At 39.2% G+C, this 24307-nt stretch overlaps 1 protein-coding gene across 2 annotated transcripts in view; it reads right to left on the bottom strand.

The window, feature by feature from the left end:
• Pkia (cAMP-dependent protein kinase inhibitor alpha) overlaps positions 1-21098 on the bottom strand; it is a 69112-nt gene extending 48014 nt beyond the window's left edge. Inside the window, exon 1 of one of the 2 annotated variants that reach the window (XM_031376312.1) lies at positions 20894-21098. The gene's annotated coding sequence lies outside the window, so the exon portion shown is untranslated. The remainder of the gene's footprint in view (positions 1-20893) is intronic. The other variant, XM_031376311.1, reaches the window with a different exon arrangement.
• Between the last annotated feature and the right edge of the window lie 3209 nt (positions 21099-24307).

Here is a 24307-nt window from a genome sequence, read left to right as displayed (position 1 = left end):
AGAAAAGAAAAGGAAAGGAAAGGAAAGGAAAGAGAAGAAAAGAAAACCGTCTTTCCCTTTCCTTTAAATTTTTGGTGGTTGCTATGACAATGATATTTCTACCACAGTCCACAATTAATATTCTACAGCGATTACCCAAAGTAACCTGGTTTTGCTTGTTAGGTGTTTTGCTTCTAAGGGCCTCAAAGATTTTTCCAAAATTTTCTCCAAAGCTGGGGAAAACCTAGAATTTCTCATTGCTGAACTCGAGAAGACTCACATTAGAGTAACACTTTATGATGGCTGCTTCTATTTCATTGATGCATGAAGGTATTCCTTCCCCCCAACCCCCGCCTTCTCCCTCCCTCTTTTCTCCACTTCTGTCATTCCCTCCCTCTCTCTCTCCTTTCTTTCTGTCTCCCAGTGATGCATGCTTCTACACAATGGCAGTGACGGGATACCATTGTCCTACTGTTTCTTAACTGTACTCAACTGGAAAAGCATTTTCCACACAGTACAATTTTAGACATTAACATTAAAGAAGACGTGATATGCAGTAAATACAATTTAACTTAATCTGGTCCCTATTACTAACTACCTAAATTTATATTTTGATAGTAAATAAACCTACAAGTCAGCTTTTTATGGAAATCTTTTTTCTTATTCTTCTTTATAGTTTTGCCACAAGGTTAAATATGAGCAATTAATGGCTGTTTGGCTTGAATAGCATTTATGAGAAAGAAATTAGAATGTATGTAAGTGAAGGTCATAGTGTATTCTAGCTGAGATCTTCCCATAGTACCACCATATATATTTACTCTGCCTGCAAAACCATTGAGTGTAATGGAAGGTTTGTTTTCTAAATTAGTATACTTAAAAAATAAATACTTCAGTAGATTTTCAATACTGATTCCTATGTAATTCTTCAAGGTCCATTTGCCTTATGAATTTCAAAAACATTCATCCATTTGTAACTTTCACACGTTGTATGTTAGACAATGACCAGGGAATTAGAGCTCAGTGTAGTGTTGTATTACATCAGTGTAAAACCATGTAAAGGATAAAATCTTGACTTCTCCAATGGGAGGCTTTATCTGTGGGGAGGGGATGAGAAGTAGGAGAAGATAGTTCCCTAGGAAAGGATCACTTGCATGCAATGACCTTGAAAGTTCAAAGCCAAGTTCATTCAAGAAACCTTAAGTGTCATGAAGGCCCTGAATTGACTCTAGGAGAGAAGACGGTAGGTAGGATCTATATGCCTTCTTTTTAATATCACAGGAACGATTAGGATAATTTAGTAAGGTTTAACTTATCTTTCAGCTGTTAAAGCATATTATAGTAAAGTGGGTTTGCTGTGCCTTCTACTTGGCAAATCAAATGCCTGGCGGAGTCCAGGGCCTGAAAATCCTCACTAAAATCGGAACTCATATCAGCTCTTGAGGAGGCTTGTGCCTCGATTAGCACGGGACAATTAAAACAGAGAAAGGGGACGTATATGTGGCACATTTAGAATAGTAAAAATGTCCGAATAACATGTACATTGTTTATTTAATAGACAATAAAATAACAGGGATTTTAGTAGAAACAAAGACATAAAGAAACAAAGCAGCAATTCCCTTAAGGCACAATTCGTTCCTATTTTTACAGTGGAAAACAACTCCCAGGTTGATGGTAGAAGAATGTCACGGTAGAGAAGTTCTTTGGGTTTGACTTTTGTTACCACTTCATACCAACTTCTGAACATCCAGAAGAGGAGGCGGAAAGCCTGTAAAAGCCAGAGAATCCGAGCATTGGCTGTCAAATTGTAACTTCTGTATCGGCCAGGAAAGCTGAACCTTCAGAATCTCAACAGTATGGTAGCCTAAGAAAGAGCCAAATGATGACATACCCAGTTGACATGACAACTGGTTGGCAGAAATCTCCCAGGACTTTAACCCTCAGTGAAGAAGTATAGGCAATTAGTAGTTACCTAGAGAGGCAGAATCAGTCTTCCCCCAGAGATGAATCTCCCACATGGTTGGCTCCAAAACATGAACATTATGAACTGAGCAGCATTAAAAGGACTCAGTAGGTTGTATATATATATATATATATACAACAACAGTTGTATAACAACAGTAGGTTGTATGTATATATATATATACATATATATATATATACATACAACCTACTGAGTCCTTTTAATGTTTTAATGTTTAATGTTTTAATGTTTAATATGTATACATATATATATATATACATATATATGTGTGTGTATATGTGTATGTATTATATATATTGTACTTATACATGTATAACTATGTATAACTATGTATAACATGTCAACTATAGAAAAAGAGATGGTGGGGTATTGGAATTGATCTGTTAGGAATGGGAGTCGTAGCACGGAGGGTGAATATGATCAAAATACACTGCATGAAATTCTCAACAGAATTAATAAGCATCCTTTACACCAGAGTGAACTTCTCAATTTTTAACTTAAGATTTTAGCACTGGATAAAGGAATTATTGTAGTTAAAAGTGTTGTCGTTTGCTGCTATTTTTGGTTTAGTGCAGATTTTACTGTTTATAAGAATGATTTCTATTGCTTATCAAAATGGGTCTCATTAACTTTCCTTTTTCATGTTGTATGCTGCATTTAATTAATTTACTTACAGCTGATTTCTTGGCTTAAGATTTGTTTCTTTATACTATTGTTGTTTCTTCAGTGTTTAAAAATAATTGTGGTCTGTTATTCTTAGTTCACATACCTTATATAATGAAACATTCAATTTATTCACAGTTTGGCAGAAACAAGCATGGTACCTTTCTGCCCCAGCAACCACTGTCATTCACAAGACTCCCCTGGCTTTCCCAGTTCTGAGTTAGATCTTCCTGCCAGCATGAGTCTGTACCAACCTAACTAGTGCCCGACTGATCCACATGTTCTACAGTAATGTCTCTAGACTTTGCCCGTCTCCTACGCGAAAAGCTTTCAAGCAAGCTTTGACTCAACCGCGTTTGTCACACGCCAAGGAAGATGAAGATGATACCCCTGGGACTACATACACCACAGGAAGTGAATTTCACAAACAAACTGAAAACATTTTATCAAGATAAGCTACCAAATGGGCGCACAGATTCTTGGCACTTCACTAACATGAGACATTTAGTGGGTTTTTTTTTTCACAGCAGTATGACCTCTAGAATCACCCTAAGATCCCATAATGAGCTTGAAATCCTCTTGCCTTCCTTGAGAATTATTCTAGTTCACTGTGACTTTGTTGATTGTTTTAGTTCTTTCAGTTGAATATGATGTTTTGATTATATTCGTTCCCCTTCCAAAATTCCTTCCAGATCTGATCTATCCTCCCTTCCCCATCCGCCCAACTTTACAAAAAAGCCAGCAAGAACAATTTGAGCTGATCTTCGTTAATATATGGTTTTCAACATTGTGTGCTTGACTTACCAAGATTCTCTACATTCTTAGAGAAAATCGTCCCCTTTGGCGGCTAACAATTACTAACAGCCTTATCACTAGCTATGTGATTTTGTGTCCAAATCCCATTCGCAGGCTGGGATTTGGTCTAGCCTGGGCTTTTACATATTTTGCACTTCTTTCTTTCCAGTGCTTGACTATAAAACCATAAGGCTGAAAAGGTCACAAATATGAATCAGAGAACAGAGAAGTCAAGCTGGGATTGGCCTGGATGATTCATCCCTACTGGCTACCTTTCAGAGTGCTGAAAAGTACTATTTTTATCATTGGAGAAGAAAGTAATCATCCGCCATACCTTGTTGAACCTGCAGGCTACAGTGTTGAATAATGGTAAGACATGCCCACTGGTGCAATAGTGGCATAAATACCATGGGAACATCCAAACCCTCTCCGAATGTACTTACATCCTGCCCCACAGATGAAACCCATATTTGGCACCATTGTCAGACCATGAACCCATGGCTAGAAAAGCCAGATGGCCTAGGAACGAACCTACTGCCATTATTCTGTTAAACATAGTTTTAAAGCAAATCCTAGTGATTTTTCCTTATACCTGTAGACATATGCATCTCTCACCCTCATCTCAGAATCTGTTATTTGTAAAAGATGGTGATTAACACAGACACACAAGTGGTCAAGGTGCAGGGAATAAGAAGAGAGTGTACAACAATCATATCTAAATGAGATATCTATCTCACACTCTTGCTCTTAAGGCTCAGGGAATACTTAGGAAGGGAGAATAGAAACAGTGTAAGAGGTAAGGGCAGTGGCTGACTCCAAGGGCGCATTGTCTTCTGGACACAGCAAGGAGTTTGCAAAACAGTTGTGACCGCATATGTAAAGACCGCGAATGGAGAAGCCATTGATATTTATGCTGGTTAAGCACTCTTGCTTTTGTCCTTTATTTTTCATTACTGTATATCCCTTAGTTTTGTAGATTGTTAAAGAAATTCAGAATCCCTTGTCTTGAGGGAAAGCGTGGGTGGTTGTTTATTGATAGATTCAGTATTTGTGAACAGCTATCATGTACAAGTCATTTGATGCTTAAAAAGACGAAACAGTTATTGACTCTGAGTACTTCATGGTAGAACTGCAATTGCATATTTACAGGACACAATAATAGAGAGTGGATTCAGTGGCAACATGACAATCAGGGCAGGAAGGATACACAGAGCTAAGAACAAGTTTATCTACAAAAATTCTTTAGAAGGGCTTCTCATTTATGTGTTAAAGACGATGCAGCATTTCAGAGAGAGAAACTCAAGGTATAGACCACAGCAAAATGGCAGTAAAGTCAAACAACGTTTTGGAAGACTGGGTAATGGGAATTATGACAGCCTAATTAATGCCCATCTAAGGGAAGTGCAGGAAATGTACACTGTCAACTAAAGTTTGTACTTTATGATATAAGACGAACATCTCACCTTTTCTCCTTACACCTGTCTTTCCTTTCTTCTCTTAATTTCCTTCATCCTCATTTTTCTCCTCCTCATCCTTCCTCACTCTTGACCTCCCACATTCAAACAGTGCTTATTAAGGGCTAATAGCATCTTTGGATCAACACACATGAGCAAGTACTGCAGTTAAAAACCAGCTATTAAAAAATGCATACTTTGCCCATGTGAAATTTGGATGCTTTTTTTTATGAAAAAGAGAAATAAATTTCAAAATATATTATTTATTTACTAAGGTCAATATATAAAGAAAAGTGTATCAGAGGTGGGATATAGCATGTATATTTGAAACAGCATGAGCTAGCAAAAAATTTAGACAGGCATCAGCATTATGGAGTTGAATGTTGTATATGGTTCTTCAGACAATCTTCTCTCTTTGTAGATAACTACTCTATAGAATCAAGGGTATATTTAATTTTCTGATAATAGGCATCAGGTATTAGATGATTTTAGACAAAAGGCTAGCCTTCTAAGGGTAAAATTTTCATAAAGAGAGATTTCATTGAACTTTTGTGGCTATCCTATTTATTTATTTATTTATTTATTTATTTATTTATTTTTACTCCATCAAAGCAACAAATGGGTGAATACAGAGAAGTTTCCACTTCAGGAGTCACTATCAGGGAATGACATTCTCAGTGAGGTTGACTAAGGGGCTTGAAGGAAACTAAGTTGTTGAATTCTGAGTGATCTAAAGAAGAGAAGGGAGAGCACCAAGGTAGTGGTGGGCCATGCTCTGTGGGCTGCCCAGGTTTGGCAGGACTAGACTTCAGACGCTGATGGCTATTGAGTTCTGCATGGCACCTCCATTCTATCATGGACCAGGACATTGGTATAGAAAGAATTGACTTGTAGGGTTAGATAAAATCTCAGGATTGGGCTAAGCTGTGTGTGTGTGTGTGTGTGTGTGTGTGTGTGTGTGTGTGTGTGTGAGAGAGAGAGAGAGAGAGAGAGAGAGAGAGAGAGAGAGAGAGAGAGAGAGAGGATTACTTCCTAGATACCCAGATATGATGGGCTAAATGAAGTGTTTCCTTCCTACTGTAGAGTTGCAATATTTTTTTTTGTAATCATCTATCAATATACTATGTAATCCTTTGTGGGTGGATAAAAATGTTTAGGCCAATATAAACCACTTAAGACTGTTTCAAAGTTAAAAACAAACAGATTTGGGGGATAATTTACTGGGTAATAATCTGCATTCAGCTTCTTCTACTCTGTTCTTTGGATTTTTCCACTTCAGAATCAGATGCATTTGTAGCTCTTTTAAAGCAGCTCATTTTCATCATCTCTACTGTCTGAATCAGACAACATGGCTTTCCTTGCTAGTTTAATATCCCGTCATGTTCTTGATGGCAGATGAACTTACATAATTTATTTTTTATCACACATTACATGCATTAGTTTCTTTAAAATTCATTTCTAATTATAACTAACATATAAATACTTACCAGCAGAAGGATGTCATGTGGCAATTATACTTACTACATATCGATTTGTAAAAAAATAAATATTCCTAATTTAGCTATATAAAGTGAAAATTCATGTTAGTTAAATCTATATGGGGCTTAATATCATTAGTCATAACTGGCTTTTGTATTTCTTGATATTTTTTGGTGATAAAGAAGAAAAATGACCATTTGCTTTGCATAGAAAAAAAATCTAACAGAAAATGGTTAAAGGTTGAAATTGAACTTGAGTTTGCCTAAAGGTCAGGAGTGACACTGTAGGACAATCTCATATTGAATTTACACAAGATAGCAGGTAGCACTATGCTGTGCTAATCATAGAACAGCCCTTAGGCTCCCAGTCAGCAGTTATTATCTTCTAGAAACATGATGTGGACAGCACAGAGAGGGAGACCTGGGTCTCTCAGCCCTCCGTGTCTTTCCCACAATGCTCTTCTTCCAGCAGTCTCACTCTACCACTCTTAGCCAGACTTCACAGACTGACATCAAAAGCACGTTTATGGGAATTTGTCAGAAAGAAAGAGAGGTGCGACATTAGTCATTCCGCACAAGTCCTGTTCTTACAAGCTCTCCACCTGGCTGAGATTCATGCTAAAGCTGATGCCTAGCTCTTTCCATTCATGCCCAAGAAAGGTGAGCAAAGCAAGAAAATGCCAAGAATATTCAGGAAAATAAATTCAAATAGATTTTTATATTGGACATTTACTGTCAATATTTTACGACAAACTGAAGTCAACCACAACTTGAAGCACACAGTGACCACAAGACTCTTTAGCAGAAATCAATCTGATGTGTTGGCAGCTCTCCTATACACTGCTTCTCCATGGATTATTTCTCATAAGGACAACTAATAAGACAAAATGTTCATCATTTCAAACTATTGTTTGTCCTAAGATGACAAATGCTTGACGAACAATCAAAATGAAGCTCAGAATTTTGGTCTTTTTTCAACAATACATAGATCTTTTGACAGAAATTTTACTTATCTTGGCTCCAACTGTAGAGAATCAATGGCTGGAGGAAAAGCATCATTCCTTGTGGTTCCCACAGACATGTAGTTGAGGAGGTCCTCTCTGACTTCACTGCTCCCACTCGAGTCTGAATCATGATGCTCAATAAGATAAATCCCAAAGAGTACTTTCAAGAATGGAAGAATCATCTTGCCTAATCAGGCACAGTTACGTTTTGAGTTAGTGATGTTGCTTAATTCCCTATTAGTTCTAGTCATACAGGATTGACATCTTTTGAAAAGTAAGACAAAAGCAGAACATTATTGGAGGCCCAGTTAGGGCTAATCCAATTTCCCAATTCTCTGAATCCAAGTTACCCATACCCTGCCAGAAAATGGGATTAGTGATCACTTTTAATTTTTTTATTGGAAATTTTTTTTCATACAATATATTCTGATCATGATTACAAATCCTCCCGTAGCCTTCTTTTCTTGGATGTATGGTGCACATACATTTAGAGTTGGAAGCAATTTGTTTATGTGCAGGAGAATAGATAGTTTAAATAATATGAACTTCTCCAACCTCACGACTGATAACAACTTGACCATGTCCCCAGCTATTGCAGACAGAGTAGCACCAACATTTCCCAACCACTGAAGAGAACCAGCTTCCGATTCACAATTGAAATATGCATTCAAGCTGCAGCCCCTACTCAACAACTCTTCCTAGTGACAAAACAGAGACCTACAGAATCAAGACTTTCCTGATTTTCATGTGCTTTCCTAAGAAGATATTCACGCAGTTTTAAGGACATGAAACAAAACTGAAGTTTAGACATGAAAACACCTACCAATGAAAAAATTCCCATCACGTTGCAGCTACGTTTCTCAAAACCATTATATTGCTATTTTATGTCAAGAAACTCCAGCTTGAAATTGGATGGTTCCTATGGCTGCCTTTCTATTTTTCTTTTTACTTGAAAAATAAAAGTGGTGCTTGTTTTTAATATAATAAAGCTCAGCTAGAATATTCATGCATCAGTAATGTAATAATTTTTTTCCTGTAAGATTTTTTTTTTCTACTTCCAAAATGTCAAACATGGTCTGGAGAATTGGCTCTGGTTAAGAGCACTTATTGCTCTTACAAGAGACCCAAGATTGATTCCTATCATTACGTGGTAGCTCACAGCCATCTATACCTCCAGTTCCAGGGGTTCATATATCCTGTGCTAACTCCACAAGCACCAGACATGCACGTTGTTCATTTACATACATACACTCATACAGACCTGTAAAGTAACACATGAAAACCCAACACATACATTCAACTGAGATCTCTTTTGTACATATTTCTGTACTTTTTTCCTGGTGGACTCTTGATTTGAGAACACTTCCCTAAACCTCTTGCTTGAAAACTGAAGTGCAGCATGTATACTATTAACAATTTATTGTGAGCTATCAGTTCACGGAGTTTCCGATGCCTAACAGAACAAACTCTTACGTTATCTTGAATAAAGTCCACAACTGTTCTAGGCTGCAGCACGGGAAGACAAAACAGGTTCAAACTGCAAATAACAGGAGACTAGCCCTGAGTAAATGTAAACGTAACTGCAATTACTTCCTAACAAAGACAGACGGGATCTGAAAACTCTCAATCCAGAGGTTCGTAGTGTCCTGCTATATAGACAAGTTATCATTTTCTGAATGATAAAATTAGATGTTGAGTTGAGAGAATGCAAGTTTGTAGTGCTTCAAATAGAGCTTGACTCTCTCTTATGGGATCACTCGGCTGATACAAGATAACCTCTATTGTTCTATTGTGTGAAGCCCACCCTGCTGCACAGAGTGGAAAGAGAACAGATGCATCTGATATCCACAACACTTTGCTGTACTTGCTTTCACAGCTGAGGTAGTATACAAAGAAAGTGGAAGTCATTGCTTGGGACCTCTGGCTGTTCTGGAATTTACTCTGTATACCAAGCTGGCCTCAAACTCAGAAATCCACCTGCCTCTGCCTGCCAAGTGCTGGGATTAAAGGCGTGCGCCACCACTGCCCAGCTTCATATCCTTCTTTAATGGAAGTGCAGCTATGTGTCAAGTTAGACAGAAGTAGGTTTTATATTGGACAAATTTACCTCCCTCCTGATAAAAGCTATACATTTTCTTTAATTCCCCCAATGATGCAAACCTAATTTACTGGAAAGCAGAGAATGGTGATGTAAGTATATAATAATCCCAGTACTCAAAAGGATGAGATAGGAAGACAAAGGATTTCATATCAGTTTAGACTTCATAGAAAGTTCAAGGCCTGACTGAGATACATAATCAAGTTGAAAACCTTGGCAATGCGATGGCCAATATTATGTCATGACACAAGCTCAAGTCATCTGAGAGAAGGGGACCTTAATTGAGAAACTGGCTGGTTAAGTTTGGACTATAGGCAAGCCTATAGAACATTTTCTTAATTAGTGATCGTTGGGGGAGGTCCCAGCTTACTGTGGGTGGAGCGACTCCTGGGATGGTGGTCCTGGGTTCTATAAGAGAGCAGGCAGAGCAGCAGGCTAGTACGTAGTCCTCCTCTGCATCAGCTCCTGCCTCTGAATTCCCAACTGGCTTGAGTTCCCGTCTTGGTTTTCCTCAGTGGACTGTGAGTCAAGTTATATAAGGCAAATAAGCCTATCTTATCTATGTTGCCTTTATGGTATCTCATTACAGCAACTGAAACTCTTAAGACAGGCTTATATAGCAAGATCCACATCAAAAACAAAAGAAAAATGCTCACAAATATCTGTGCCTTTTTACAAAAAGTATTTACAAAAAGAACTAAGTTGAGAGTTAAAGATGGAAATATATCTGACAGTAATTTTAAGAAAATATAGAATTGTTGCTACAAAATTCCCATAATTATTTATATTACAAAATGAGACTGCCACAGGGTTTCACTTATGGTGATAATTCAAAATTCACGTGTTATCTCCATCTGATAGTATTAATAGAGACATGCCGAGAAATGCGGAAGTATTTATTCTACTGAAGTCTCTGCAAGTCTTAACCTGAACTTTCTAGTACATAGCAGAAACAAAGGAGCAGGGTTTTGATATCTCTTCTGCTCCACTCCAGTTTGATAAATGTTTATAGATCAAAGAGAAGAGGTGGAAACTTTTGTTTTCATTGTTGTGTTTGAGAATGCGGACGCTCACAGCAAATCTCCTGGTTTGAATCCCCTATTTCCTGTGTGGCCATGGATAATGTGCTCAATAATTGTATGCCTTGTTGGTCCTTCTGGGAAAGAGGGCTCTTAATGTTTTCCTCTAGCATTGCTACGAGCAGAAATTCAGCACAGGATTCCCACACTGTTGTTTCTCACTTCGCCGACTGTAGCACAACCTTTTAGTAAGCAGTGTGCATCCGACGAGAAAACATGAAGCTCAAGGTGAGCAGAGCACTGGCTAGATGGAGAAAAATATTATTGTACTTATTCCTTGATCTTACTTTTTAAAGATTGAGTTTAGTTTAAGTGTGTGTATGTGTGTGTGCATGCGTGCGAGCGTGCATACGTGCGTGCAAGCATGCGTGCAAGTGCCTGCACAGACTAAAGGGTATTGGATCCAACCTGGAGGAATAGGCATTTGACAACAGCCCGAAAGGGATACTGGGAACAACACCCACGTGCTGTAAAAGCAGCACCTCTGCCGAAGCAGCACATGCTCTTATCAGCTGACCCATTTCCCCATGCCCACTCTAGCTTCTTCCTTTTTTATTTATTTTTTTATTTTATCTTTTTTACAACTGAAAGCTTAAATTGCCAAGCCCTGACATTTTAGTAAGCGGTGAGCACCCTGGGTTTTCAATATCAGACATTAAGGAAACTAAGAAATAGTAGGTGGTAAAGGTTTGCCTCAGTAACTAATGATAGGTACATACAAAACCACTACAGAAATCTGATACAGAAAAAAAAAAAATCAAGTACTAAGAACACATTTGGAATCCCATTAGCAAGTAACTAATTTTTAAATTAAAAAAAAACTCTTGAGTAAAGTTAAAAATATTAATGTATTCATTTTCTTGCTTTCTTGTAGGAGTTGAAAGAAGACCCACCAGGTATCAGACTATTTTAAAAATTGCATTATAGTGGTGATGTTTCAGAAGCCCTAAACAGTACAAATTTCATAAAAAAAAAAATTGCTTAACTATTGTGGATTTAATAGAAGCATAATCAAAATGAATTAAATTTGTGTAATGTAGTTAGTTATAGGAGAGAATTTTCTGTCCCATTTGGATACCTTTTAAAACAGGACATTATACATTTTTATGTTGCAATTAGGTTCAGAAATAATATTATAGTATGGAAAATTAAACTTAAGTTGGACCTAGGGAATGTACATACGCATAAATAAACTAATAAGATCTCAGTAATGGAAGAATTATACAAATGCAAACTCCATTAGAATTTTATTCAAATCCGAACCATCCTTATTGGCCATGTTGGCTTATTCAAATTCTCATCTTCAACTCCTACGTGTGGTATACTCTGGAGAGGTAGTTCCTAGTCACAAGGCCCACCAGCTAGAACATTTAAGGGGGTAGGGTAGAAGAGTGAACCACAACTGAGAGGATGATAAACGGGTCCGTCCTTGGTTTAATGCAGATACCTGCGAGTGGTTTTCCTGGTGCTATTTGCAGCGAGGGTTGCCAAGGGATCTGTAATCAGCACCTGATTGACCCTAAGCTCTCCTTTTCATGTTCATATCTATAGCAAGAGGAGAGCGTGCCTTGAAGTGAGTTAGAATTTTACTCTGTTGTTCACATAGATACTCGGTTAAAGTGGCATGTCACTAACCGTCATGAGCTTCTAGTTCTCTCTCTGAAACTCAAATTCCTAAACTACCATTGCTGATGGATGATACACATTGTCCGAATCTGTGTCTGGACCTAAAACACTTTCTTCAGAGGAGGGAGGACTCCGGGAGGCGCTGTGAAAAATGTCTTGAAACGGAGACATACAGGAAAAATTCTTCGCATTGGACAATGTATTACATCAAAAGAGAATGCTCGATGATAGGAGCTCAAACACTTAATTGATGAAAAAAAATTAATTAAATTGGTATTCTATTCAAGCTGAAAAACCACACTGTTCAGGTCTTTCTCTCCTGTAATTAAACATTTAAATAAATACCTATAATTAAAAGAAGATATAGTACATGGGATCATAAAATGCAAGTAAGGATTTTGGGTATTTTTGTAAGATTTAATTCTGAAAACATGTATTACCCAAATTCTAAACGAAATTAACTTTGAAATAATCAAATATTTGAAATAAGGCCATGAATATATACACATACATAATCTATCTACAAATATCTATTCACGTATAACTGACTAAAAAATTAGCTTATAGCACACATAAAACACTTCTATTTATCTGCAATAAATGTACAAATGAAGAAACATGAGTATCTTTCGCAGAAATATTTCCCTTGTTCTCAATACAACATTAGAAAATGAGGCAAGGCCCCACGTCAAGCCTTTGAGGAACAGTTTACTGTGTCCATGTGTTAGCTGTGAGCTGAGAATAACGTCACTAATGGCTTATGCTTTTCATGTAAGGTAATGATATTCTAGCTGCAGATACATTAGAGGAGACCATCAATCACAATCACTGCAAATATGACCAGAGCTGCCAATCACCATAGACGTCTCACTTTAAATTTTTGTTTTTGAGAAATCGTACACGTATGATTCTGAATGTGAAATTATGATGTGAGGACAGGAGCCTGTAAAGGCCAGCAGGGAACAGCTGGTCTTCGGAAGTTGGTAGTTGTATGTTTCTGCATGTGGCTGCTGAGAAACACACTCAGGTCCTCTCACAGAGCGCCACGCAGTCTTAACAGTTGAGCCCTCTCTCAGGCTGCAACATGTCAGTTCTGAGCAATGATGTGCGTATTATACAATACTTAAAGGCTCTCGGTGTCTTTTAGTACTTGTTTTATTAGGCAGAAATAAATTATCCACGTAAATAAAAGAGAGCTATGCAACAACAACAAAAATTGAAATCTACCTTTCAAGGGTTCCCTTCATAGTCATCATACCAGTGAGTTTGTGCTTCAGGTATTGCATTTTAAAAATAGTGGTTTAAAGTTGTTGTTCATTAAACCTAATTAGATGTACCTAGTAATGAACCACTCTGTGAATATAAAATGTGGTGAGCTTCAAATATTAAATTATGAAACCGCTGAAAAACAGCTCTGAGTGGTGTACCATCACATTACAGGTTAATTTTCCCTTTTGATAATTTAACTATTTTGATCAGCTATATAAAATTTCAATAATTTTTACACATTAAAAAAAAGATATGTTCAAAGAGCACTATATGAAATTCTCAAGAAAAATTAAATAAAAATTCGTTTGAGAAAAGATTTGTCTCTTCCCCAGAGATACGCAGCAGTATCTTAAGCCTCTTTTGAGAGTACAAGGGGAAGAAACGGGCATTAGGAGTATTTATGGATTAAAGCTGTCCTTCCTTCCCCTGGGGATTCAACACTGTCACTGGAAAAAGCAAACAGCGACCATGATTGCCCGGGGGTAGAGGAACTTCCATTCCTTCGTGGTTCTTGGTTTCTGAAGTCAACACCTTTACATCACACACTCCCTTTCTGATAAGGAGTCACTGAGAAGTGTGAGGAGACCAGCCATATAATTCAGAGAGGAAAGAAGATGCCAATCACGTGTGTCAGGTTATCCAATCAGGTGCTTGAAAATCTAGAAGCTGAGACTAATTCTTGCAGCACTGTCAGATCAGAGCCCGTGGCTCTGAAACAGCATAGGGGAGGCTCAGGCATTTTCAAAGTTGGTTTGGCTTATGTTGGGGCAAGACTCGGGAAGAGATGCGGTAACAAGGCATCATTATAAACATCTCAGAAAAATAGTGAAAATGGAAAATATTTACTCACTCTCACTAATACAGATCTCAGAAACTACAGTGAATTTTGTTTACGTATTTATTCTTATTGTTTCTGTTTGCTTTCAAGAGCAGATCTCACAGTTTAAACCAGGCAACAAACACTCTTTTTGCCCCAGTCTCTTGAGTATGTGGACTACAAGCATACATCACTTATTATTAGCTTATTATGTTACTGTTTAAATAACCACAAACTATCCTGATCTTCCTGTTTTTAATTGTAGAAGAAAAGTTGACAGAAGCAAAGCAAGTTATTGTAGCTCACCTTGCCAGCAAATGAGTTAAAAACCAAATTTCATCTGACAAAGTGAGACCCTAAGTGGTAGCAAAAACAAGGAAAACAATTCAGAATTTACCATTGGTACATGTCTATGGGCAACAACACTGTGGAGTGAGTTTGCCCATTAAATACAAACTCCCGCAACCCATGCGTTTTAAGTATATGACACAACACTCATTTCTTCGTCTTTACATTGTAGTATTTCTCCTGCCCTGCACATGATGAGTGAAACATCCTCATGCATTGAGTAGCTACATCCCATATTTCCACTTATGCTTCCTGTGTTTCAAACACTAGATAAGTCATCTTAAATAATAGATGCCAGATTTTTAAAAATTGTCTCAAGATAAACTAAAAGGATGCGCCAGAGAGAAACAAAGAAAAGGCTGAGGAGTTACCATAAAGCAGGCACATACATTTGAATTTAAGAACGGAGTTCGTTTCAGATTAGGCTAGATACAGTGATCCATTTCTGGAACTTAAAACAACAACAAAAAAAAGTGCTCCAGAAAATTTCAATCAATTCATCCCTTCTTCAAGACATGACATCTGTGACGCACTGGCACTATTTGGAAATGACAAAATATGTGAGACTTGAAATCTCCAAATATTTATATAGAGTGTGTTTCTTTGCAAACTACAGAAGAAAAAAAAAGTGAGACTATCTCCTTATTCAGAGTGTGCTACATGAACCCTTTTATTACTTGGATTCACTTGTATGATTCCTCGAAATGGCTCAGGAGTAAATATAAACACTATCTACAGGAGGTCAGAATATTTAAAATTAGCTTAGATAGTCAAACATAGCTGTTTAAGGCATAATTCCACCAAATATAAAAGTCATTCACTTTTATGTTATATACAGATAAACCACTATGTCCATAACCACATAACTGTGGCTTGAAGTTTATAACCATGGTTTGCAATCACAAGACAATTTTGGACTTAATACATACTTACCAACTTTTTTGACTGAATAAGTTATGGCATACATATAGAAATTTAGTAATTATAGAAATTTAGAAAACATTACTAGATTATTGTAAAACATAATGCAAGCTAGCAATGCAGTATTCTGAAAGCGTTCTGCACCTAAAAATTGCAAAATGTAGTACCTGCATAGATAAAATAGCTTTCAATTGGAATGCAATCCTGACCCATAGTGGTACAGACAAACTCTGAAGGCATCAGAGTAAGTGTAAAAGCCAGACATAATAAGACAACTAGTGTAATATTTCCACTTTTTGTGACACAAAATATACAAATTGATGGTCACAGAATACAGAGTTTACTAGGAGGCTGATGGAACAGAGAATGATGGATTACTACTTAACACATTAAAAAAAAATCTGTTCAGGATTCTGAATATGGATAACATGGCATTTGTACAACATCATGGATGTATGTGATTAAATTAGTTTAAAATGGAAATTTGATGTGTTACACTGATTTCAGATTTTATGTAATTAAATTACTAAACTTATTTAAAAATACATAAAACCCATCATATATGTATATATACATGTTCTAGTTTCTTATATGTGTGTACACCTTGCAACATTTAAATAATTATAAAATATACTATAAAATATAAATTTATTTCATGAGTACAGATACTATAAAGATTTAAAAATTACAATCAGTTTTTGTGCTTGTGCAATTATCACATATTGGCTAGAAACCTAAAGATTTTAGAGGGACTGTAAAAGAAGTGCCAGCTGAAGGTGTCCTTTTGAGACTTACCCTCCCCTTCTTGAATTTTTTCTAGGTTACTATTGTTCTGATCACACCTGTTTGAATCAAGAGCAGCGAGGCCAGCTGCTTCCAGCCTCTTGACAATGCAGCTAAGGATTTCCATACATTTCTATTCAAAGTGGGATGCAGCTCCTTAGACTGGAAACTGTTTGGCTGATGAATATCATTTATTATCATTTCCTTCACTGACAAAGACAAATTCCTGCACATAGCAATACTAAGAATAAATCAGACATGAAGGAGAAGGAGACATACAGTTTTTTTTTTTTGATGATAAACGAGTGTGTTTCAAAGTGGAATACAGCTGTCAGTTCTGGCCATGCTCAAGTGCACACTTGTCAGCACAGAATTTTGAGTCCTTTCATTATGAAAATTCCATGAACATTTGCCATGGATGCACATAGAAGGCGCTGCACAGTTGGTTGAGGTAATGTGCTGATTTCAGCCCTTGTCTTTATTGTTTCTTTCTTCCTTCCTTTCTTTCTTTTCCTCTTTCTTCCTTCCTTCCTTTCTTCCTTCCTTTCTTTCTTTCTTTCTTTATTCCTCCCTTCCTTCCCCTCTCTTTCTCTCTCTTTCTTCCTTCCTTCCTTCCCCCTTTCTCTTTCTTTCTTTCTTTCTTTCTTTCTTTCTTTCTTTCTTTCCCTCTTTCTCTCTTTCTTTCTGCTCTTGATAAGGAGACAGTGCACATTCACACAATGGATGTCTCAAGGCAGAAAGAATGATAGGAATTTAGACAAAGGAGAAGAAACATGTCATCATAGGAGGCTTCATACAACAGGCAGTGGCCGCTATGGACCTATTTCAAGGCATTCAGATGGCTAAACTAACTGGTAAAGGTATAGAGGCCTGATATCCCTGAAATCAGAAGGCATGCCCTGGAAGTGATGTGATGTTTGGCTGGCATGGGTGAGTTTCAGAGGGTTAGAGAAAAGCTGGATGGGCTACCACCCTGCATGATAGGGATTATTTATCAGAACTACAGAAAGGAGGGAAGTATTGGAGAATTCTATCAATCAAGGCATTACTGCTGATAATGTTCAAAGTAGCTTTTGGTGTTTGTAAGAGACAGGAAAAGCTGGAAGAAGCTGAGGAGAAGGGCAACCCTGTAGGAGGACCAGCAGTCTCAATTAGCCTGGACCTGCAGATCTCTTAGACACTGGACAACCAACCAGGCAGCACACACCAGCTGATATGAGGCCCCCAATGCATGTACAGCAGAGGACTGCTGGGGCTGGGTTCAGTAAGAGAAGATGCACCTAACCCTCAAGAGACTGGAGGCCACAGGGAGTGGGAAGGTGTGGTGGGGTGGGTTTGGGGGGGTCATCCTCAAGGAACCTGGGGGGTTGAGGGAGAGAAAGTATGGGATGTGGAACCAAGAGGGGGTGGACCAAGAGGGGGATAAAATCTGGAGTGTAAAAAGAGATTAAATAAAATAAAAAGAAAAACAAAAGACAGGATCTCATACTTTTGCTCAGAGTAGCTCAGAACTCCAATATGATCCCATTTTCCCTATTCAGTCTCAATGGAGACACTGGATAGAAAAAGAATGAAATTTCTTCCTCGGTCTTCTCTGTTCTTCATCACTTCTGTGTAAGGCTGTCTCAGCGGCAGCTACTGGCAGCAGTTTGACACCACTCATATTCCTTTGTCATGAGGAGTCACCTCTGACCTTTCAATTGGCGCCTGCTAAGCTTCTCATAATAATGTTGCCACTCAACACACAATGTTTGCGTGGTTGGAAAAGCAAACGACTGGCTTCAAGTCCATCTAATCAGACACACATGAACACTTGCAGTTCACTTAGCATTGGATCCTGTGAACCATTCCATTATTCCTCCTTTATTTCTGATCACCAGTTAATCTTCTATCTTCTCTCTCTCTCTCTCTCTCTCTCTCTCTCTCTCTCTCTCTCTCTCTCTCTACATGTGGACTAAAGGAAAAACAGTAATAACTCAATCTCACTGAGAGCACCATTTATGTGAGTGTGTGTGAGAGTATGTGTGTCTGTGTGTGTTCATGTGTACATGTGTGTATATGTGTGTGCATGTGTGTTCCTGGGTATATGTGTGTATGTGTGTGAATGTGTGTATATATGTATGTGTGTGCTCAGGCATGTGTATATGTGAGTCTATGCATGTGTTATGTGTATGAGTGTACATATGTGTGCATGTATATGTGTTTGTGTGTATGTGTATGTATGTTTGTGTACGTGTATGTTTGTGTGTGTACATATACATACATCTCTGTTTAGAGCTCTGTACTTATAAATATTTCTCAAAATAGTTTATACACAACAAGGTGCATATCAGGAGTTCTTACATGCCATGTCCTCTTCAGGTGTGCCTGAAGTTGTGCCTCTTTAGTTGCTTTCCTCCTTCCCTGCAAGGCACCTTCACATGGCTTATTAGTTTCAACTGTGAAAACATTGGCAGGCATCCTGCCAGCTCACTGGGCAACATCCCCTTGATCCTGAAGCAATTTCTTGCCAGATATTTTAGTTTCCCCAGAAAGCAAATACTACAGCCTTTGAAATTTTAGCCACCATCAGGATGCTCTCAGGCATCTCTCTCTTAACCAGAACATAGAGCTCTTAATATCATAGGAATTGTTTTTGTTCCTGTAGGATCGAGTGATCATTATATAATTGCACTTTGATTTAGAAGTCAGATTTATTACAAAGAATTATATATGTAATTATGAGAATTATATATATAATTATATATATAATTAGTTATTTTTCAGAAAAATAATTGATTTTTTAAGTATTTTAAAATTAGGAAAGGTGAGGAAGTGAGGACTTTAATGATCTTATTCCTTGTTTCCTTCATTACAAAATCTCAAGTGTTTTAATATGTGAAATAAAAACATGTCCAAGATACAGTAACAACAATAAACAAACAGAAACAACCCCAGTTCCTGAAAACCCCAGAGAGAGTTCCTGGAGTGGGCAACCCCTCCTCCTGCCCAGATACTGCAGGTAGAGAGAGACAAAGGGGCAAACTCAGATCTTCCTAGAGCGAATTTCTCCAAAGAGCATTTGTAATTAGAAAGTGCTAGCCAACCTAGTAAACACACAAGACATCAGAGTCTGTAAGACTGCGATGGGAAATAGGTTAAAGTCCCTCCTGTCCTTCATTGCTTTACCTTTCCACTGAATAAAACAAATGGCATAGCTGTTGAACTGAACAGCCTTTCCAGTTTCAAGAACGGACATGACAGCTCTCCTTAAATACAGAATGTTGGCTCACAGATCCCACACAATCTGGTTTACTGCAACGGCTCCGTTGTTGAGGGACACATCTGCGGCACCCCACAACAGCCATCTTACCTGCTTTATGTCTTACTCAGACTTATGTCCCCAAACCTAGAGAATAAGGACTTGAGCTGGGGGAGGCGGGTAGCGAGTGGGGAAGCTCGTGTTGTGTGTGAGGGTATGAGGTGCCTGTACACGAGGAGACAAACCAGGGGATGCTCAAATAATCAAAGCCTGGGATTGGGATGACCTTGGCTTTCCATCTGCCAATGGGAAAGCCCCAGTGGAGGGGTTTTGAGGAATCCTGGGGCATACACACTCCTTGGTTTTTGGAATGGTTGCCCTAAACTCTGACAGCTAATTTTCTTACACCCTAGCTGAACTAGAAATATTTTTAAGAGAACTGGAGAGATTGCCATTTCGTTTTCCTGTACCTATGTATGCCGAGAGCTCAGCCTGCATAGCCCAATATATTGTTATTCCACTCAAGCAAGACTTCCGGTAACCAACCATGGTGACAGCGGGGGGGAAAAGCACTTAGAGAAAACCATGTTGTTCCTGAGCTGAAAGTGGGACATTTTATTTCTTGTGTACACCTATAGTGGTATGTTAAGGGAATACCCAGTAAGGAACCGAGGCAAATGCCCTTCTTGGGTCCTTAATGAACGCAGTCTTGGAACCGAAGAAGGGAAAAAAAAAAGATGAGATACAGCATCTCTGAAAATCAATGAACTGATTGGCAGAGAAGATGGAAAAATAAGGGGAGAAGTTGCCAAGTGCAGCCCACCTCAAGAACTCGGGAGGGGAGCGAAGTTTTCCCTGCACCCTGATTCCCAAAGGCACTGTACTCAATGAAGCAAGCAGGTGTCAGGACATTGAGATGAGAGAAGAAACACCCAGATATCACACGAGAGATGACAGAGAAGCGAGGAGGACGTGTAGAGGAGAGATTACTGATTACTGCCCCAACTGCTTCCAAGGACACACGCCTCCCAAGCCGGGGAAATGATTCAGGGAAAGCAAGAAGACACAGAGGTTAAATGGGCATTCAGACGGTCTTATGTTTCTAATAGTCATCCGTATTTAAACCAACCTGCTATGGAAATGGCTGATCACTTTTAAGAGCAGGAAGCTGAAAAGCCCCTTTGTTTGTTCGACCACCTCTTTTCCCATATCAATTCAAGGCTAACCGACCTTTCACTCCCTCTGCTCCATTTCCCACTGTAGAATGCATTGGGGTAAGTTCTTCGTTCCCGGATCCCACAAAAGCTAGTCCCCAACCAGGCAGAGAGCGGCTTGGATCGGATAGCCTGCGGCTTACCTTCGGGATGGAGAGGCGCGTCCCCGCTGCCTCTGGCTGCAGTCCGGCCCGTCTAGCCGCGTGTGCTGGGCTCCGGGCTCGCCAGGGCCCCCGCCCCACCTGCAGCTGCTGCGGCCGCTGGCTACTCTAGGCGGGCTGCATGAAGTCATCGCCCGCCGGAGCGGCGCATTCCGTGAGAACTTTGGGGGGGTGAGACTCTCCGCTCTGTTTTCCAGGAACTCCCTCTGCCAGCTGCACCCGAAAGACGCTGCTCCCCCGGAGTGGAGGCTAATTTACTCTGACCGATTTTTACACCCGCGGGCATTGCCGGGTTGTGCAACAAAACAGAAAGGGCCGACAGACCTTCCTTGCAGAGAGTCCTTGATCTCCGCGCTCCCCTGTCACTGAGGCTGTTTGGATAGCTCCATCTGACTGAGTAGGTTTCCCACCCTCTCCATCTTCTTTATCAGTACTGTTCATTTCGCCGAATTTGAGGGGTGATTGTCTATTGAAATAAACAGTCATATACTCCGAAAACATTAAAATGGGCAACCGGTCTTTTTAAGAATCCTGATAACACGATTCATTTGATTTTAACACACACACACACACACAAACACACACAGTAAAAACAGTTATGAAAGCTGAAGGCGGGGGACCTTTCATTTTCTTGCTATTGTGATAGAATGGGGTTCTTCCAACCCAGTGGAAAGGGGGGAGAACAGAGAAATCACCCAAGGGCACTGAGAGGGGTCATTCCAGGATTTTAGTGCTGTTTGCTAGTGGGCAGATAGATTTTCTTCCCAGCTCCCTCCCACTGCTCCTTGTACTCCACAGTTTTTTGGTTTTGGCTAGACTGCTTGGGTGAAAACTATCATATTTGAAAAACCAAGAGGCAGATTTCACATCTGCAGATGGCTGTAACTCCCAACTGATTTCTCAGGATTTCCCTCGGGGACAAACTAAGCATGGATGCACACAAACCTCTTGTCTTTGCTTCCTTAAATTGGCGCCAGCTGTTGAGGTTGTTTTTTCTCCCTCCAACCTTCTCCTTTTTCTTCCTTCTGGCTAAACCAACAGTTTAGGGGGTTGATTGTGTCAAGGGCGAAAGGCGACTTCGGATTTTCTCTTTTTTGGTGCTTGGCCAGGGTTTCTTTTCCAAGCAAGTCATTTCCAAGCAGGGAGTTCCCTTATCACTAGCATTCTGCAGGGTGAATGTTTCTCATTCCTCATATCTTGGCCATCCTCGTGAGAGTCATTGGAAGTTGCCAGCATTACCCTGGGAATCTAGCATCTTACACTGAATTGCATAAGGGCGAGGAAGAAACGTAAAGAAAAAAAAATTTCCTACCTCTCTATCAATTCCAGAAGAGAGGGGGCAGTGGAGCCACCAGAGTCAACACAAAACAAAATTAATAATTCTGAGTTTTGGGTGTAGGATGTAATAAACTTGGAATTTGTGACAGCTTAGTGCATCTCTGCATTCATTTTTATAAGATTAAGCCCTTCGTCCTATCACGGATTGCTGAATTCTTAACTTGCATCATAGAGGTATCTGTCTCTAGTTCACAACGGCAGAATCAGGCTGAAAAATAACATCTTCAGTTTCAGTAATATGTAGCTGCATTAGCACTGAATGCGTACTTTAAACAGAGGTGTGGGAGGAACCGTAGCCGTGTGGTGGTCTGAACAGGTACAACCCCCCACAGCCTCAAGTATTTGAACGGTTGGTCTGCAGCGAGTGGCTCTCCTGGGAGGCGTGTCCTTCTTGGAGTGGGTGTGACCTCGTTGGAGGGAGTGTTTTACTAGGGAGGCCATGTTTGGGATCATATGTATGCTCAAGCTCCACCCAATGTGGAGTCCACTCACCTTCTCTTGCCTTCAAATCAAGATTTAGAACCCCTGTTCCTCCAGCACAGTGTCTGCCTACACACTGCAATGCCTCCCATCATGATGATACTAAACTAAACCTCTGAAACCATAAGCCAGCCTTAACTAATGTATTCCTTTATAAGAACTGCCTTGGTAGTGGGTCTCTTCATAGCAATGGAACAGTGAACATACTGTAATGTCACTAGCAGAAATAATAAATAATCCCTCCATGTGTTTGTATAGCTATATCGACATATTGTTCCTTTTCGGTCTTTAATAGATGCCATGTTTAGCAGTGTTGATGTACAGGTGAGCTGAGGAATTAGTACAGATCTCCATATGTCCTACTCCCAGATCCTCTACCATGAACATCACACAGGAATACAGTGGCTTCCTCACAATGAATAAGGACACTCGGGCACTAACTAAAGGCTGTCTTTATGCAGGCTTCTCTAGTTTTCATATTGACTTCAACTCTACTACCACCTTCTCTGCACCTGTTAAATCTCTTAGCATCCGTGCTAGCTAACTCTCAGTTTCCTAGGGTTATGGATAGTATGACCGTAGAGGTGAAGCGTCCTTCAGCAAAGTTATCTCAAGATTACATATGGCCGCAACGATAGCACTGTTGGTATTGACTCTGATGAGCTGACAGATACAGTCAGGTTTTCTGTGGTAGAGCTGTAAAGCCTATCGCTACTGTTGGAAACTAGTCACTGGGTGAAGCCCAACTCTATAGGGAGCTGTGTTCAACCTGTGTGCATAAATAATAATGTAGAGTAAGTGGAATCCTCCTCCAGATTAGCTTTGTCTACATGACCCCGTGTATCATTTAACTCGATTGGTTAATATAGATATGGATTTTACACTTTTGATAATAGCGGACTCTACAGCCTAATGTTTCCTTATTTTATTGTTTAAAATATTCCATTGAGAGCTCTGTCAGCTGGTAGCTGCATTAGTCAGCTGTTTCTGCTGTCCTACCCTTCTCCCGTGCTCTTGTGTTTAACAATTCTTTACTATTAATCACATTATATGTGTGAAACGATTCCTTGAATTTTCAAAATGTTCCGGGCTCAGAACTGCAATCGGATGTTTCTTCGAGGCTACCTATCTCCACTTTTTAGCTAATGGTAACAGAGACTAAGTTATAGACACCAAGTTTGATTCCAGGCAAAGGAGTTTTAATTAGGCCTTCCGTACAGAAGAGTAAAGCCTGTGTATGTGTATTAACTTCGTGTATACATACCAATAAACATTTCTGTATGTACCGTGTCTATGTGCTTAATATCTATAAGTTAATTGAGACATACAAAGGCCTCAAATTACTCTGTTCTCATAAAAGTGGTTTCAGCCTACCCCTTGCTTTCCTGTGAATGCCCATTCTAACACTGAGAGATATGACGCTACCATCTACTATTACATACTTAACTATTGACCTCCAGTGTCTTCTAAAACATAGCAGCCTTCGAATTATTAATCTATACCTCTGATAATCATATTTTAATGTGTATAACTCAATACACTTAAAAGCTATTACTATATGTGGAATTTTCTTGTTTT

This window comes from Mastomys coucha, unplaced genomic scaffold, assembly GCF_008632895.1.
Source record: "Mastomys coucha isolate ucsf_1 unplaced genomic scaffold, UCSF_Mcou_1 pScaffold17, whole genome shotgun sequence".
Taxonomy (NCBI): Eukaryota; Metazoa; Chordata; class Mammalia; order Rodentia; family Muridae; genus Mastomys; species Mastomys coucha.
Note: the sequence above shows the minus strand (reverse complement) of the source record. Positions and strands in the feature narration are given on the sequence as shown.